This window comes from Lepus europaeus, chromosome 3, assembly GCF_033115175.1.
Source record: "Lepus europaeus isolate LE1 chromosome 3, mLepTim1.pri, whole genome shotgun sequence".
NCBI lineage: Eukaryota > Metazoa > Chordata > Mammalia > Lagomorpha > Leporidae > Lepus > Lepus europaeus.
This window is the reverse complement of record NC_084829.1, coordinates 146897235-146914637: the sequence shown is the minus strand read 5'-3', so window position 1 is coordinate 146914637 and position 17403 is coordinate 146897235. Positions and strand designations below refer to the sequence as shown.

The 17403-nt window shown below is 38.9% G+C and overlaps 1 long non-coding RNA gene across 2 annotated transcripts in view; it reads right to left on the bottom strand.

The window, feature by feature from the left end:
• Positions 1–17403, bottom strand: part of LOC133756242 (uncharacterized) — a 128663-nt gene that overhangs the window by 36805 nt on the left and 74455 nt on the right. Inside the window, exons 3-4 of one of the 2 annotated variants that reach the window (XR_009865527.1) lie at positions 15380–15490; positions 9740–10346 (exon numbers count right to left, since the gene is read on the bottom strand). This is a non-coding gene — a long non-coding RNA (uncharacterized LOC133756242). Of the gene's footprint in view, positions 1–9739; positions 10347–15379; positions 15491–17403 lie in introns of those variants that run through there. The other variant, XR_009865528.1, reaches the window with a different exon arrangement.

Here is a 17403-nt window from a genome sequence, read left to right as displayed (position 1 = left end):
ATCAGCGTGGTGTGCCAGCCGCAGCACGCAAGCCGCAGCAGCCATTGGCGGTGTGTGTGTGTGTGTGTGTGTGAACCAACGGCAAAGGAAGACCTTTCTCTCTGTCTTTCTTTCTCACTGTCCACTCTGCCTGTCAGGAAAAAAAAAAAAAAAAAAAAAAAAACGGACCAGGCTGAAGCCAGGAGTTCTGTCTGGGTCCCTCACATGGGTATAGAACCCCAAGCACCTGGGCCATATTCTGCTGCTCTCCCAGGCTTCCAGCAGGGAGCTGGATGGTAAGTGGAGCAGCCAGGACTCAAACCAGTGGTAGTGGCCTAACCTGCTACACCACAATGCCAGCCTTTCTATCTGTTCTTTTTTTTTTTTTAAGATTATTTTATTTATTTATTTGTAAGTCAGAGTTACACAGAGAGAGTAGAGGAAGAGAGAGAGAGGTCCTCCTTCCGCTGGCTCACTCCCCAGATGGCTGCAACGGCCAGAGCAGCGCTAATCCGAAGCCAGGAGCCAGGAGCTTTTTCGGGGTCTCCCATATGGGGACAGGGGCCCAAGGACCTGGGCCATCTTCCACCGCTATTCCAGGCCCTAGCAGATGGCCAGATCAGAAGAGGAGCAGCCAGGACTAGAACCAGCACCCATATGGGATGCCAGCACTTCAGGCCAGGGCTTTAACCCACTGTGCCACAGTGCACCTCTATCTGTTCTTAATGTTGCATACTTTTTACAGAGCACATTCAAGAAGCAGTGCTAAGGATGGAATTTTGAAATGTGGGATCTTTCCAGACTAGTACGCCAGCACAATCCTAATCATTGAACTTTCTCATTCCTCAAGGAACAAATAATTGCACCCAAATCTCTTAGAAACCTAGTTTCTCTTCAGTGTATTGTGTATTTGATATTACCTATGTTCATTTTCTTTCAAAACCATTGACTTTACATTTAGCACATTATATTAATATTATTTGAGAAGCTGAGAGAGGGTGTTCCCATATGATTCTCAGAAGGATTCAAGGCCTAAAAAGGATCCCATTCCCATAGACCAGCAGTTTCTAAGTGTGGGATTCAGGATCCCTGGGAGTTCTCAAGACCCCAGGGATTGTGAAAGACCCTAAGTTAGTTTTCGTATATGTCAATGAAAACAGTATGTGCAACACATTTATCATAGAAGCAGGCATATGAGAGTCTGGTTGCCTTTGTTAGGGAACATCAAAAAGATTTGCAAAATCAGAAAACAATGCAATTGTTTTTACTGTTTTTGCTTTATTTTGGAAAAGTTATTTTTAGGGACAGCACTATGGCATAGCGAGTAAAGCTGCCGCCTGCAGTGCCGGCATCCCATATGGGCACCAGTTTGAGACCCAGCTGCTCCCCTTCTGATCCAGCTCTCTGCTATGGCCTGGGAAAGCAATAGAAGATGGCCCAAGTCCTTAGGCCCAGTGGGAGACCCAGAAAAAGCTCCTGGCTCCTGGCTTCAGATTGGTGCAGCTCTGGCCATTACGGCCAATTGGGTAGTGAACCAGCAGATGGAAGACCAATCTCTCTCTCTCTCTCTCTCTCCCTCTCTCTCTCTCTGCCTCTCCTTCTCTGAGTAACTTTGACTTTCAAATAAATAAATCTTTTTTTAAAAAAAACGTTATTTTTAACTAAAATGTATATGTTAATAATATTAGGGCCAGCGCTGTGGCTCCTCCACCTGCAGCGCCGGTACCCCGGGTTCTAGTCCCAATCAGGGCGCTGGATTCTGTCCTGATTGCTTCTCTTCCAGTCCAGTTCTCTGCTGTGGCCCGGGAGTGCAGTGGATAATGGCCCAAGTGCTTGGGCCATGCCACCCACATGGGAGACCAGGAGGAAGTGCCTGGCTCCTGGCTTCGGATCGGCGCATCGCCAGCCACAGCAGCCATTTGGGGGGTGAACCAACAGAAAAAGGAAGACCTTTCTCTCTGTCTGTCTCTCTCACTGTCTAACTTTGCCTGTCAAAAAAAAAAAAAGGTTTATTATTTTAATGTTTTTATTTTTGTGTTGGTCAGTTTTGATTTCTAATATGGTAAGTAGTTGTGGGTATAAACCATGCAAATAAAAGCTCTTCTTGAGAGTCATCAGTGATTTTGAGACATTTAAAGAATTCCTGAGCCCCAAAAGTTTGAGAACCATGGTAAGTATGTGCTCTAAATTATCTTCAGTGTTTCCTCACTAATGGCAAGGCAAGGAATCCTCATAAATTTTCCTAGCTGAGCTTGTATCAAGTTGCTGTATTCACATTTGTATTGATCATAGTCAAAGCTCTATTGTAAAAAAGCACACACAAGAGCAACAGTCTTAGCAAGTTTGGTGAACTTTTAAAAGATATGTTTATTTATTTGCAAGGCAGAGCAACAGAGAGAGAAGGTGAAACAGAGAGAACTTCCATCTACTGTTTCATTCCCCAGGTGGACTGAACAGCCAGCATTGGGCCTGGCCTCAACCAGAAGCCAGGAACTCCATCCTAGTATCCCACAGGGGTGGGAAAGGTCCAAGCACTTGGGTCATCTGCTGCCTTCCCAGGTGCATTAGCTGGAGTGGGAAGTGGAGAAGCCAGGACTTGGACTTGTACTCAATATGGGATGCCAACATCTTAAGCAGCAGCTTAACTCTGTGCCACAATGCCAGGCCTTGGTGAACTTTGTATAACAAGGAATTTCATTTAACTTTTGCACATTATGCTTTGTTTGAAAAAAACAAGGTTTCCTATAACAGCTTTTTAAACTAAACTGTCTCTATGTGAATATAAAATAAACACAATGATGTTCTGTGTGTGCTCTGTAACCACAGATAATTACCATTTGTAATGGTCAATTTTATGCATCAACTGGACTGTGTTGTAGTCTCTAGGCACTAATCCCTGTGTTGCTGAGAAATGTTTCGTAGGTGTGATTACCTTGGTATGCTCGATTCAGTCATCTAAGGGCCTTAAGAGTGGAAGTGGAACTTCCCAGAAGTAATTCTACCCCTAGACAGTAGCCTCCACTCCTGTCTCTGAGTTCTAGCCAGCACTGCCTGATTGCATCACCTCCACATTTCAGACCTGCCTAGCCAGCCCTCACAATTGCATAGCTGAATCTTTGCAATAAATCCTTTAATGATTATCTTCTATTGTTTTTGTTTGTCTGGTTGAACCTTGACAAGTATACTACTCTGGGGGCAAATGCCCAAATGCACAAGACCAGTTGCCCAAACTGCAAGAGTTTTAATTAACAAATGAGTGATACTGTCCATGCTGTCACTTGTAAATACTATTATAATGTTCCTAGGAAACATACCCCAACATGTTTAGACATGACCTCAACATGTAAAGAATAAAGGTTGTGCAGAATATAAGATAGCTTTCAATGGGAGTATCACTGGTGGCTAGTTTCCTCCAGCCTGGCATGCACATTCCAAGAGGCAAGTGTGTGTGGGTGTTTGGCCAAGCAGTTAAACCACTGGTTAAGGAAGCCTGTGTGTCCTGCATCAGAGGGGCAAGGCTTGATACCCAGCACCAGTGCCCAATTCAATCTTCCTGCCGATGCAGACCCTGAGGCAGTGGTGATGGCTCAACTTGTTGGATTCTTGTCACCCATGAGGGAAACCTAGATTCAGATCCCAGTTTTTTGCCCAGCCTAGTTTGGACTATTGCAAGTGTTTGATGAGTAAAACAGAAAATGAGATTTATTTCTCTTTCCCTCTCTCTCTCTCTCTCTCACACACACACATTTCCAAAAAAAGGCAAAACAAGGACTATGGGAGGAGATCCACTGAAGCATAAAAAGAAAAAATAGAAAATGTTTGAACTTACATTAAATGGAGAATTATTTAACAGAGAAATTAAGCTACCCCTTAATAGGCAGGACAACACAAACACCCTTATTCTGATCTACTTTTCAGATAGTCCCACATTCCCGGAGGTAGATGGATGTGGGCACTACTTGCCAGAAAAGTGTGGGTCATGGTGGTTTTATTTATTGAATGCACATTGCAGATTATACTATCTAGCTTCAAGTCCACTCACCCCCTCAATGTGAACAGTGGCACAGAACATTTCCTATAGAGAATCCCTGAATTAAAAGGAACAGGAATAATGTAAGTACCAGGAAATGAGAAGGAAAAAATGTACAGCTGATACTGCTGTGAACTCTTTCAGCCTCATTACTTGAGGAAACCAGCGAAACCAGTGAAGACCAGATCTCTCATGGTTAGCCAACGGAAATTCTGGATTATCATGAGGATCTGGAATACAGACATTCATTATCACCAAAAAACTACACCCACAGCGTGCTTCCATCAGGTATATCTTTCCACTATGATGTACTGAAAAGGGAATTGTAAAATGAACTGAACTTACATATTGTCATTTGATGAAGTACTGATCTTTAAAAAAAATCATGGAATATAGTCAATAACCTAATGGTTTAAAGACGGAAAAATCTGAATATTTTAATAACAGTAAAAAGATTTTTTGTCCCTTTAATAAGTAAAACCATTCATGTTGTTTTATTCTCACTTTATCTATGCTTTAAGATACATGTTTTAAGTTATTTAAATTTATGCATTTGATATACATTAGCACAGACATTTTTACTGATGAACTATGTAATGAAGTAAGTTGGTGATCATTGGAAGGTAAGTAATTGCTACACTTGCAAATGTGAAATGCTATCATTCCAGTTATTCTTTCATCACTCAAAACATCAGTTAGACTCTTTAATTGCTTTCAAACCAGTTTAGAAATCATGCAACTTCATAGCCTCTCATTTTTTTTTAGTCAAAATATATTTTCTATTTTGTTTGCAACACTGCTTATCAGGCTTTACTCTGTATTGTGTATTTCCTGAAATATTTTATATTTTTAATTAATCTTATAGTTTGCAGTTATGTGTCAAGAAATTTGCAGGGGAAATACAGTCATAAGTTATATTAAATGTTTTTTCTCTGGCTCAAATTTCTTTTCAAAGTAGGAGAACCTAATTTATGCATAATAATAGATGGGTTTATTCTCTCATCTAGTTTCTAATACACTTTTGGGGGTAAACCCATTAACCCGAGGAAAAAAGCCAACAATATCCAATTTGCAGAAATTTTATTCCCTGATAAAATTAATGTCGTCAACAAATGTCTGGACTCAGTCTTGTACCTTTGAATATTGTCATTTTTTTTTTCACTCCTTACTATAAAGGTACTGCAAAGGGTTAGTAAAAACTTGGTATTAAAGGACAAATTTACATTCATTCAATATATTTTTGAAATTAATGAAATTTTTATAATATGCATATCCACAAACCTTATTTTTATTTAATTTTATTTTAAAGGCAGTGAGATCTTCCATCCTTTGGTTCACTCCTCAAATGCCCATAGCAACCATAGCTGGGTCAGGCCGAAGGTAGTATCCTGGAACTTAATCCATGTCTCCCACGTGTGTGGCAGGGACCCAAGTACTTGAGCCATTATCTGCTGCCACCTAGGGTGTACATTAGCCTAAACTGGTTCAGAAGCAGAAGAACTGAGATTCCAGCTGAGTGCTCAGACATGAGATGTGGGAGCCTCAAGCAGCAAATTTGCTGTGCTACATACCCACCCCATACACTTTTTGAGGTACACTCAAGTCTGTCTAAAAGAATGTGGTAAAGACTTGCATCATTGTATGGAGATGTTAGTGGTAAGGAATTCCATGAACATAGGAGAAGGAGGTGCTTTTACTTCAGACACAATTTTGGTTATCCACAAGAAAAATTTTTGAATACAAAATGAATTATCAAAAGAAATAGTGACTGGCAATCCCATATCAGAGGACTATTCCAAGTCTCAGCTACTCCACCTCCAATCCAGTTTCCCACTAATATGCCTGGAAGGCAATGGAGTATGGCCCAGGGGCTTGAGCCCCTGTCACTCATGTGGGAGACCCAAATGGAGTTCTTGGTTCCTGGCTTTAGCCTAGCTCTGACTTGGCTCTAGCTGCCATTTGGGAAGTGAACCAGCTATCTGTTGCTTTGCCTTTAAAATAAATAAAATAAATTTAAAAAAAAAAACAGAAATAGTGAAATTTTTGAAAGACTTTAAGAAAGGCTAAGAGTGGGGCTGGTGTTTTGGCATAGAGGGGTAAGCTGCTACCTGCAACACCAGCATCCATGGACATGGGCACCAGTGTCTATCCCAGCTGATCCATTTCCAGTCCAGCTCCCTGCTAATGGCATGGGGAAAGCAACAGAAGATGACTGAAGTATTTGGGCCCTCACCACCAACATGGGAGACCTGGCTGAAGCACCTGAATCCTGACTTTGGCCTGGATAACCCTAGCAGTTGTGGCCATCTGGGGAGTGAACCAGTAGGTGAAAGATATATTCATTCATTCTCTCTCTCTCTCTTTCTCTCTCTGTGTGTGTGTCTCCGTTTCCCTCTCTTTCCGTAACTCCTTCAAATAAATAATTTTTTTGTAAAAAAAAAAAAATTTTAAGTATAGCTAAACTTCAAGACACTCTTGTATAGAGACACAGAGAATACCTGGGAACTACAGACTCCTGGGAAGGCCTCAAAATTGGCAAGATTGATCTGGGAGGAGGATTAAGAAGGCAGAGTAGGGAGGGAGCTTTCTGCTCTAGTCTAGAAGATAGTCTTTAATGTGCAGAGTACAGTCTCAGGGAAGAATTAGGGAGAGAAAAGTACAGGAAACTCTACCCAAATTGCAGGGACACAGTGGACCCAAGTGGAGGGCAAGGACATACACAACTCAGAGCCCCAGCAGCTGAGAACCTCCACACCAGTGTTGGAGAGTGAGGAGAGAATAGACTGCAGCAGCCTAGGCCACTGGCAAAAAAGCTGCAGGAAGAGCCTAGACAATCTGGCATGGAGCAATGTGGGGGAAAGTGTACTTGCCAAACCAGAAGAGAAAAAACAAAAGGGGGGGGGGTGTCACATTTTCTCTTCCCAATGACCCTGAAACTGTGTCCTGTAACAAGCTGATAGAGAGCAGGAGCCATTTTGGATATACATAACAGCTGTGCCAGCTCATGTCCATGCCCTGCAACCAGCCAAATGGAAATTCCTGAGTCAGGGGAGAACAGACAGGGGACTGGGTGCTCGTGACTATGGGAGGGTTGTGTGCCAGGACTGTGAACACACTGAGGCTGCGTGGGAGGGCTCAGGGTGTGGCTGGGACTTTGAGGAGTCACTGTGGGAGGCTCCACACATTCAGGGTTCCCTGGTTCCCTGGTGAGGGGCATTCTAGCCAATCGGATCCAACAACATATCAGAAAGATCATTCACCCCAACCAAGTGGGATTTATCCCTGGTATGTTGGGATGGTTCAACATTCACAAATCAGTGTGCTACATCACATTAACAAACTGAAGAACAAAAAAAATATGGTTATCTCAATAGATACAGAGAAAGCATTTGATAAAATACAACACCTTTTCATGATGAAAAAATCTAATGAAATTGGGTATAGAAGCAACATTCCTCAACACAATCAAGGCAATTTATGACAAACCCACAGCCAGCATCCTATTGAATGGAGAAAAGTTGGAAGCATTCCCACTGAGATCCAGAACCAGACAAGAATGCCCATTCTTAGCATTGCTACTCAATATAGTCCTGGAATTTTTAGCCAGAGACATTAGGCAAGAAGAAAAATCAAAGGGATACAGACTGGAAAGCAGGAAATCAAACTACCCCTATTTGCAGATGCCATGATTCTATACATACGTAGGAACCAAAAGACTCCACTGAGAGACTATTGGAACTCATAGAAGAGTTTAATAAAGTGGCAGGATATAAAATTAATTCACAAAAATCAATAGCCTTTGTATACACAGAGAATGATAGAGATTGTGGGTTCAAAAGGTTTTCATAGCCTTGGCAGCTCATGTCAAGAACCTCAGGTGATCACTGACATCATTCATAAGAGTTAATTGCTAAATTAACAATAGGAGTCACTGCGCTTACTTCCCATGTATGACTTCTGTCTTCAATGAGTTGTATTATGAAAATTAACCATAAAACTTGTTCTCAAGCAGTTGTGTATGTGTGTGTGTAAATTTTTGAAATCTTTACTTAGTATAGAGTTGGTCTTCCAATTATAAAAGTAATTGAAAATGAATCTTAATGGAGAATGGGACTAGGAATGAGAGAGGGAGGAGGAGGTAGGGTGGAAGTGGAAGTAGGAGGGCGGGTATGGTGGGAAGAATCACTATATTCCTAAAGTTGTACTTATGAAATTTGTACTCATTAAATAAAAGGTTTCTTTTGGGGGGAAAAAAAAAAGATTCATCTGGGGAGAACAATATGGTTCTTTCCAAGGGGGGGAAAAAAGAGGCTCTTAGGCCTTCACCGCAGCTCACTTGGCTAATCCTCCACCTGCAGCGCCGGCACCCCAGGTACTGGTCCTGGTTGCCCCTCTTCCAGTCCAGCTCTCTTCTGTGGCCCAGGAAGGCAGTGGAGGATGGCCCAAGTGCTTGGGCCCTGCACCGCATGGGAGACCAGGAGGAAGTACCTGGCTCCTGGCTTTGGATCGGCACAGTGCGCCGGCCACAGCGTGCCAGCCGTAGCTGCCATTTGTGGGGTGAACCAATGGAAGAAAGACCTTTCTCTCTGTCTCTCTCTCACTGTCTAACTCTGCCTGTCCAAAAAAAAAAAAAAAAAAGACTCTTATAAGTCTATAGTTGAATAACTATGATATTTCTCATTTTAGATTTGTTTCCTTTGTCTCAAAATGCATACAAAATTTAACTGAAAAGTGATCCCTGTTAAATATAAGAGAGGGAGGAGATGTACAGTTTGGCACATGATCACTTGGACTTACCCCTAATGGTAGAATTAGAGACGTGCCAGGGGATTCCAATTCAATCCCATCAAAATGGCATGTACTAGTCCAAGTGATCAATTTCAGTTCACAATTGATCATAATGATAGGACTAAGAGTCAAAGGGATCACATAAACAAGACTAGTGTCTGCTAATACTAACTGATAGAATCAAAAAGGGAGAGAATGATCTAACATGGAAAGCGGGATACACAGCAGACTCATAGAATGGCAGATGTCCTAAACGGCACTCTGGCCTCAGAATCAGCCCTTGAGGCATTTGGATCTGTCTGAAGAGCCCATGAGAGTATTTTAGGCATGGAAAGCCAAGACACTCTGGCAAAAAAAAAAAAAACCCAAAACCTAAATAAAAAATCTCTGAGTGAGATCCCAGTGGAAAGAATGGGCCATCAAAGAAGGAGGTACCTTTCTCTGAAGGGAGAAGAGAACTTCCACTTTGACTATGACCTTGTCTAAATAAGATTGGAGTCAGCGAACTCAAAAGGCCTCCATAGCCTTGGCAACTCATGATAAGAGCCTAGGGAGATTACTGACGCCATAAACAAGAGTGTCAATTTGTTAAGTCGACAACAGGAGTCACTGTGCACTTACTCCTCATGTAGGATCTGTATCCTTAATGTGTTGTACAATGTGAAATAATGCTATAACTAGTACTCAAACAGTACTTTACACTTTGTGTTTCTCTGTGGGTGCAAACTGTTGAAATCTTTACTTAATATATACTAAATTGGTCTTCTGTATATAAAGATAATTGAAAATCAATCTTGATGTGAATGGAATGGGAGAGGGAGCGGGAGTTGGGAGGGTTGCGGGTGGGAGGGAAGTTATGGGGGGTGGGGAACCACTGTAATCCATAAGCTGTACTTTGGAAATTTATATTTATTAAATAAAAGTTAAAAATGCATGCTAATAATAATACATAAGAAAGGAGGAGCTGCTCTTTCCTAATTGTTAGTAAAAAGAAAAAGCAGTTATTTATTTTAATAAAAGTAAAGAAGCCAATGAATTCAGAATAAAAGACAGTGCCTTCCTTATGCTGGGTGTTCAGTAAATAGTTGTTAAATTGGACTGGTTTGAATAACTAATAAATATGGTTGACAACAAACAGAAGCCATATGAGTTACTAAAATATTTACAGAAATCTTGTCCATCAAAGGGACCCAGCATAAACACTAAGAAATCATTAAACATTTCACCTCTAACTATTATTCCCATGTATTTAACCCTACAGGAAGTTTTAATAATATCAAATTGATATTAATCTTTTGAAGTCTATTAACTGTAAGAAGTGCTATTTCTTCTTATTCCTTGACTTTTATATCAGTTACTCATTATTATATACTGATCAACTTTTATCTCCGATTTTTATTTAACATTGCCTACAGCTGGTTGTTTCTTTTGGATGTCTCTGACTCTGGTTACCAGGGAAAATGATGGCTGTTCTCTGAATCCACCAAGCAGATCCTTTAGCAGTGAATTCCAAATAGAAATGGACAGTGAATTGGTTCAGGAAGCTAACCTGCAGAATAAAATAAATAAATGAAATAAAATACAATGTCTCATATTAGACAAAATCAGGGGTTATTTACTCTTCAGTAAGAGGCAAATTCAACCTTGAAAATTGTTGATACTTGACAATAAAAAGACAGGCAACCCAGCTACCAATGAACAAATGATTTGAATAATCATTTCTTCAAAGAAGATATACATGTGGACAATAAGCACTTGAAAATAGGATCAATAGTATTAGTCCATGGAGAAATACCAGTGAAACTACAATGTGAAAGGTTAGTGAGGAGAGAAGATGAAAAGATAGAGCACAAAGGATTTTTAGGGCAGTGAAACTACTGTGTGTGATAATAGCAATAGTGGATATAAACCACACATTTGTCAAACCTATAGCAGGCATGACACTAAGGGATGGGGTATGCGGGAACTCTACTTTCTACTCAAATTTGCAGTGAATCTAAAAGTGCTCTATAAGATGAGGCTTATTTATTTATTTTGTTTACATAAGATACCACTTATATTTGGGTAAGGATATGGAAAACTGGAACCCTCATATATTGCTAGAGAATATAAATGGTATGGCCACTTTGGAAGACCCTTTATCCATTTCTTAAAAAGTTAAGCATACACCTAGCAGGTAGGCCATACCTGTGTACACTTATTATTCTGCTAGGGCTGCATAACAAAATTGCCCAGACTGGATGACTTAAATAAGAGAAATTTATCTTTTGCAGTTTTGGATGCTAGCAGTTGAAGATAAAGATACTGGCAGGTCTTATTTCTTCTGAGTCCTCTTCCCCTCCTTGTAGAAGACTTTTTTCTCACTATATTCTTACATGTTCTCTGTGACATGCACCCCTAGTGTCTCTAAGTTCATTAGTCATATTAGATTATGACCCCACCCTAACAGCCTCATTTTAATATGATCATCTTTTGAAGACCTCGTCTCTGAATATATTTACATTCTGAGATACCAGGGACTAGCATTCCATCCCATGAATTTTGGAGAACCACAATTCAGCCCTCAACAATAGCCAAGACAAATGAAAACATATGTCCAAATATAAATATATGCACAAATGTTCATAGCATCATTTATAGCAGACAAAAGTGGAAACAACCCAAATGTTCATCAAGTGACAAATGGATAAACAAAATGTGGTATACTGATAAAAAGAAAGGAAGTACAATAAAGGATATAGTATGGATAAATTTTTGAAACAGTATATGCTAAGTGAAAGAAACCATTAGAAATATTAGAAGCTTTATTCATATGAAATGTCCACAGAAGGCAAATATTTAGATATAGAAAGTACATTAGTGGTTGCTTACATCTAGCACAGGTGCTAAGAGGATGGGCTTTCTTTATGGGGTGGTTAAAATTGTAGAGATATTTGCACAACTCTGTAAATATACTAAAAAACATTGCCTTGAGCACTTTAAATGGCTAGACTTTATTGTGTGTAAATTATATCAACATATTTTAAAATATTTTAATATAGCACAAAAGTTCTTTTTAAAAATCACTTGGCATGCAGAAGCTTTAGAAAAACATATTATAGATTAAAATGAGACAGATGGTCTTCAAAATGTGAGGCACACATTGTAGAGAATATTGTACTCAGAGCCTGTGAATCTCATTGATACTGGCAGCTTCAGTTAAAATAGTGCAGCATCTGGATTTGCTGGCTGTAACAGACACTCAAGTGAATAGCTTACCATTGAACTTGAATGACCAATATTTTTTTAGACATGAAACAAAGCTGTTATCTTTAAAGTCTCTCATTAGATAGAGCCTGAATATCTGAATATAGCACACTTTTTCTAATAAAGAATCAAATGATCTCACAACTGAAGCAGATTAAACTTGAAACATGAAACCTCAAAGCAGTGTATTCTCCCTGTCAGGAGAAATACAACACTCTAGTGCCAGTCTTCCTGTAGCACTCTCACATTGAATTGAACAGTTGAAATGTCTCAGTTAAAGGAATGGAACTTGATGTGACTGTGAAATGAATTGAGAACTATGGCATACATCAAGGATCTCAACCTCATCACTACTGATATTTTGGTTAGATAGTTATTTCTTCTAAGGAGTGTCCTGTGCATTATACGATATTGAGTAGCACACCTAGCCTCTACCTACTAGACACCAGTAGCACATCCCACCCCCAGGGTAGACAATCAAAAACATTTCCAGACATTCCAAGATATTTCGTGGAGGACAAAATTGATAACCATTAGCATAAATTGAGGAAGAATGAAACATTTTCCCTAATAGTAATAGGCTATATACCAAGAGGAAAAATCCATTTTTAATTTCTACTTAACTTATTTAAGCTCTGTTGATTTGAAACATTCAGAATATTGTGTAAAAAGCAGTTTCATTGACCATCACAAATTTAATTATTTGCAACATTTCCATAGTTTGCTCTATAGTTGGAGCACAATGTTGACATGCCAGCTTAGACGGAGTTGCCTGTATTACATTAAAAAACTGTTCTTGAACAGTTACAAATGAAAAAAATTCAAAGAGATAAATGTGATGTTATAATGAACTTTGCCCCATAGTAAAAGATTTGGTAAAATGGTAACTATGAAGTGATGGATGTGCTAATTAGTTTAATTGTGGTAATCATTTCAGAAAGTATACATACATGAAAGCATCACATTGTACATCTTATATACACAATTTTATATGTCAGTTATGCCTCAGTACAGATTGGAGGAAAAAAGATTTTATTAACAGAGAGTTTGTGTATACCTTTGATGTCTTTATTATTAAAGATACCTCAGTGTGACAAATTCACCTTATTCTTCCAGCCTACCAAGTGCAGGATGAAGAGTCATGTGATCCAGTGTGCTTCAAGGATTTTAAATGTGAATTTATTACATCCTTAACTATGATGTTGATGATATTTGGCCACATATGTTGCTATCTCTTAATATAATTTCACCTTGTGACATTAATTCTCCCACTGAAAAGTCCTCAACCTGCCATAAGGAGATCATAAATAAACCATGTGGTCTCATAGTGGTAGGAACAGGAAGCTTTCCCAAAAACGATCCAGAGTGTTTGCATCCATGATATTGGCTAAAGATTCCATGAGAGGAATATAAGATCATAAGCAATAAAATCTCCTAGCAATTTCATAATATAGAATGAATTTGTTAACTGGAATTTTTGTTCATTAATGGTTTGAGAATAAACCTACCGTCTTCTCTTAGAAAATGGCATACCATCTTTCTCTTGTTTGAGTCATAAACTCTGGAATCATCCTAATGCTTTTTTCTTCTCTCATCCTTCACATCACATCCATCAGCCACTCAAGCCAAACTTCAAAAGAAATCTGGACTTGAACCACTTTGCCTCTTCTTCATAACCACCATTTAGTCCCTGATATAATCACTCTTAACTGAATTGTTGTGATAGCCACCTATATTTTTTCTCAAAGCCATCAGAATTATCCTTTTAAGATCTATGGCAGATAACGTCACGCCTCTGGGCAAAATTCCCCCATGATTATTCAGCTCACTCAGGAGAAACCTAAATCTTCAGAAGGCCAAAGACCCTGCTTGATCCAGACCTGCAGGTCTTCTCTGTACTATCTTCTCCCACACTCCTGCTATGTCTTTCCATCCATCCCATGTTCCATCTTCACAGTGCTTCTTGCTGTGCCCAAATTTATCATTGTTTCTCAGGGTCTTTGAAATGGACCCTTTGCCTGTAGCTTTCTTACTCCAGAAACACAGTTTCCCTGTTGCCTTTCTTCCTTCTGATCTGTGCGTCACTGTCTGCTTATCAGAAGATCTTCTCAAACACCCTACACAAAAGTGTAACTTCCCTTTCCCTAGTGTATCCCCCTTAGTGGTTTTCTTTTCTCTAAGCCCCTATTACCATCTAATTACCATCTAATTGATGTTGCAAATTTTCTGTTTTTCCTCAGTATAAAATAGACTCCATGACAGTTATAACTTGGTTAACTGCTGTAGGCCAGCACCTGGTACAGAGTAGGAACTCACTAAATATTTTTGAAAGGACAATATTTACATGTAGTAAGGATTAGTGCTATTCTAAAGATTTTTTCAGAAATTATTAGTGCTGAAAAAACATAATGTTAAATTTTTACAATTTCTATGATCTTTCAAAAAGTGGAATGTCAGGGACATTTCCGATTTCTACAAATTCCAGTTATTGGGCTAGTTGCTGCTAATTTAAGCTTTGCTGTATAACCATGATTTTAGCTTTTACTACTTACAAATGACCCTCTAATTTTAATATCTATCTCTTAATCTCTTTCTAACCACAGATCTTTGTTTCTAACTCTCTCTTCACTGTATGCAGTAGCAACTATGTTTGGATAAGTCTATCTGAGCTCCTGACTTGGTCAGACCTTATCATGAACAAGCAGGGCCTCCCTGAACAAACCATTTATTCTTTCAGCTTCCTCATGTGTAAAATAGAGAGTTGGGTCACATCAGCAGCTCTCTACAACCTATTGATATATTTTGATCACTTGAGAGAAAGGTTTCAAATGGAATGGGAATTAGGTCTAAACAAAGCCTGTATTTTCTATATTCTAGCCAGACCGTCCAAAGCTACATGTGAGTGAAAACATTTGCCACAAGTGGAAAAAAATGTCAATGGAGTATATATTAGGTCATGTGTAACCATTCTAGCTCTAAAATTCCATGACTCCTCTGTTCTGAACAGTCTTCATTTTCATTCTGCTTGCCTTCAGCATTTCTTTTCTTTTCTCACTCTCCATCCAAGTGCCAAGATCTTTATTAATCTCTTTATTCTTCATTCACTTCATAAATGCTCTTAATGTTTTATGTAAACTGTTTCTTGAGCAATCATAATTATTCAAATTCACAGCTTAACTCCCTCTCATCTCAATTTCTTCCTAAAACAGATTCCTTATAAAGTATAGCTCCAAGCATGCTCAGTGGTTTCTCTTTGCCTGTCAAGTATCAAGTTCAAGCTTTTCAGCCTAGAGTTGAAATTCCTTGTAGTCCCAAACTACTGTTTCAACAAATTACCTTACATATTCACTATTTTCCATCTGCCTCTCCAACTCCATTTTCACAGATGCATTCTCTGATCCTCTGGCATCCTTGGACTTGGCCCATTGGGGACTCTGAGCAGAAGGCCTGAAAGTTACAAGAAAGGGGTGAGGGCATTTCTTCATCCATCTCCCTCCACAGAAGGTTAACAAAGACCAGATGGTCTTCTGTCAAAGATCACACATAGCCCTGATTCTGCAGCCCTTTCACGTTTCCTGTAGCTGCTCCTTCTTCTCTCCCCTTCAAGCCTTGGCAAATTTGTCCTAGCTCTTACTAGACTCAGAGTTCTCATTATCCCTTGAGGTTTCTGACCACCATGCCAAATCCTCTTTTAATAGCATATTTATTAAGGGTCGGTGCTATGGCACAGCAGGTTAAAGCCCCAGCCTGAGGTGCAGGCATCCTATAGTCCTAGGTGCTCTACTTCTGATCCAGCTCCCCACTAATGTGCCTGGGAAAGCAGCAGAGGATGGTTGAAGCCCTTCAGCCCCTGCACCCATGTGGGAGACTCCGAGGAAGCTCCTGGCTCCTGACTTTGGATCAGTGCAGCTCTGGCCGTTGTGGCCATATGGGGAGTGAACCAGAATATGGAGGACCTTTCTCTCTATGTCTTTATCTCTTTCTGTGACTCTGTCTTTCAAATAAATAAATCTTTAAAAAAAAAAAAAAGGTAGTGTATTTATTAAGCCTCTCTCATATTACCCAGTCCAAATTTCCTACAAATACCTTCAGATATGTCAACTTACCCATTCTCTTCCAGCTTATTATGTTTTTAACTATATTTGTAATTTAGCAGCTTTATTGGTCATTTTTAAAGGGCAAACTCTCAGTGGCATACTCTGCCTTTTGCTTTTATCTTTGTTAATTTCTTAAAATGGAATTATCATTACACCTATGACAAAATGAGGTTTTCCCCAGTTATGCAAGCCCAATTCAACATTAAAAAATTAATATAATTGATCACATCAACAGGCTAACGAAATGAAGTCACACAATCATGCCAATAATTGCAGACATGCATTTGACAAAATCCTACTTCCTCAATTTGAAAAAAGGATGTCTACAAAAAATAATTATAATAAATATGAGAAGTCAAAATACTCCCACTAAAATCAGGAAGCAAGGACATCCTCTCTCACTACTCCTTTTCAACATCATTTTTGAAGTTGTAGCTAATGCAATAAGAAATGGAAATAAAATATACAGATTATAAAGGAAGATCATATATGCAGAAAATCTGAGACAATCAACAACAACAAGAACAAATCCGAGAATTAATAAGTGATTATTGCAGGGGTACAGGATACAAGGTTAATATATAAAATTCAATTTTCTCTATACTATCAATAAACAACTGGAATATGAAACTGAAAATGCAATACAAATTACATGTCCCCCAAAAGGAATATTTGTACCTACAAATTTAACAAGATATATACAAGATCTATATGAGGAAGCCTACAAAACTCTGATGAAAGAAATCAAAGAACTACATAAAATCAAATAACTACATATTCCATGTTTATGCATAGGAAGATTCAATTTTGTGAAGATGTCAGTTCATTCCAACATGATGTATAATCTCAGTACAATCTTAATTAAAATCCCTGAAAATTAATTTGTGGATATCAACAAACTGATTTAAAACTTTATATAGAGAGGCAGAAAATAGCCAACACAATACTAAATAGCTACTATCTATCTTTAAGGTTTACTTTAAAATTGCAGGAATCAAGACAGTTTGGTTTCGGTAAAAGAAAGGACAAGATCAATGGAATGGGATAGAGAGCCAAAAAATAGACAACATAAATATAATTAATGGGTCTTTGGCAAAGGAGTAAAGGTGGTCTTTTCAAAGAATGGGGCTGGAACAACTGGACATCCATGTGCAAAAAAAAAAAAATATGCCCTTCACAGAAATTAGTTCAGAAAGTTTCACAGTCTTAAATGTAAAATGCAGAATTATAAATCTTCTAGGCAGCAGCATGGGAAAAATTTTT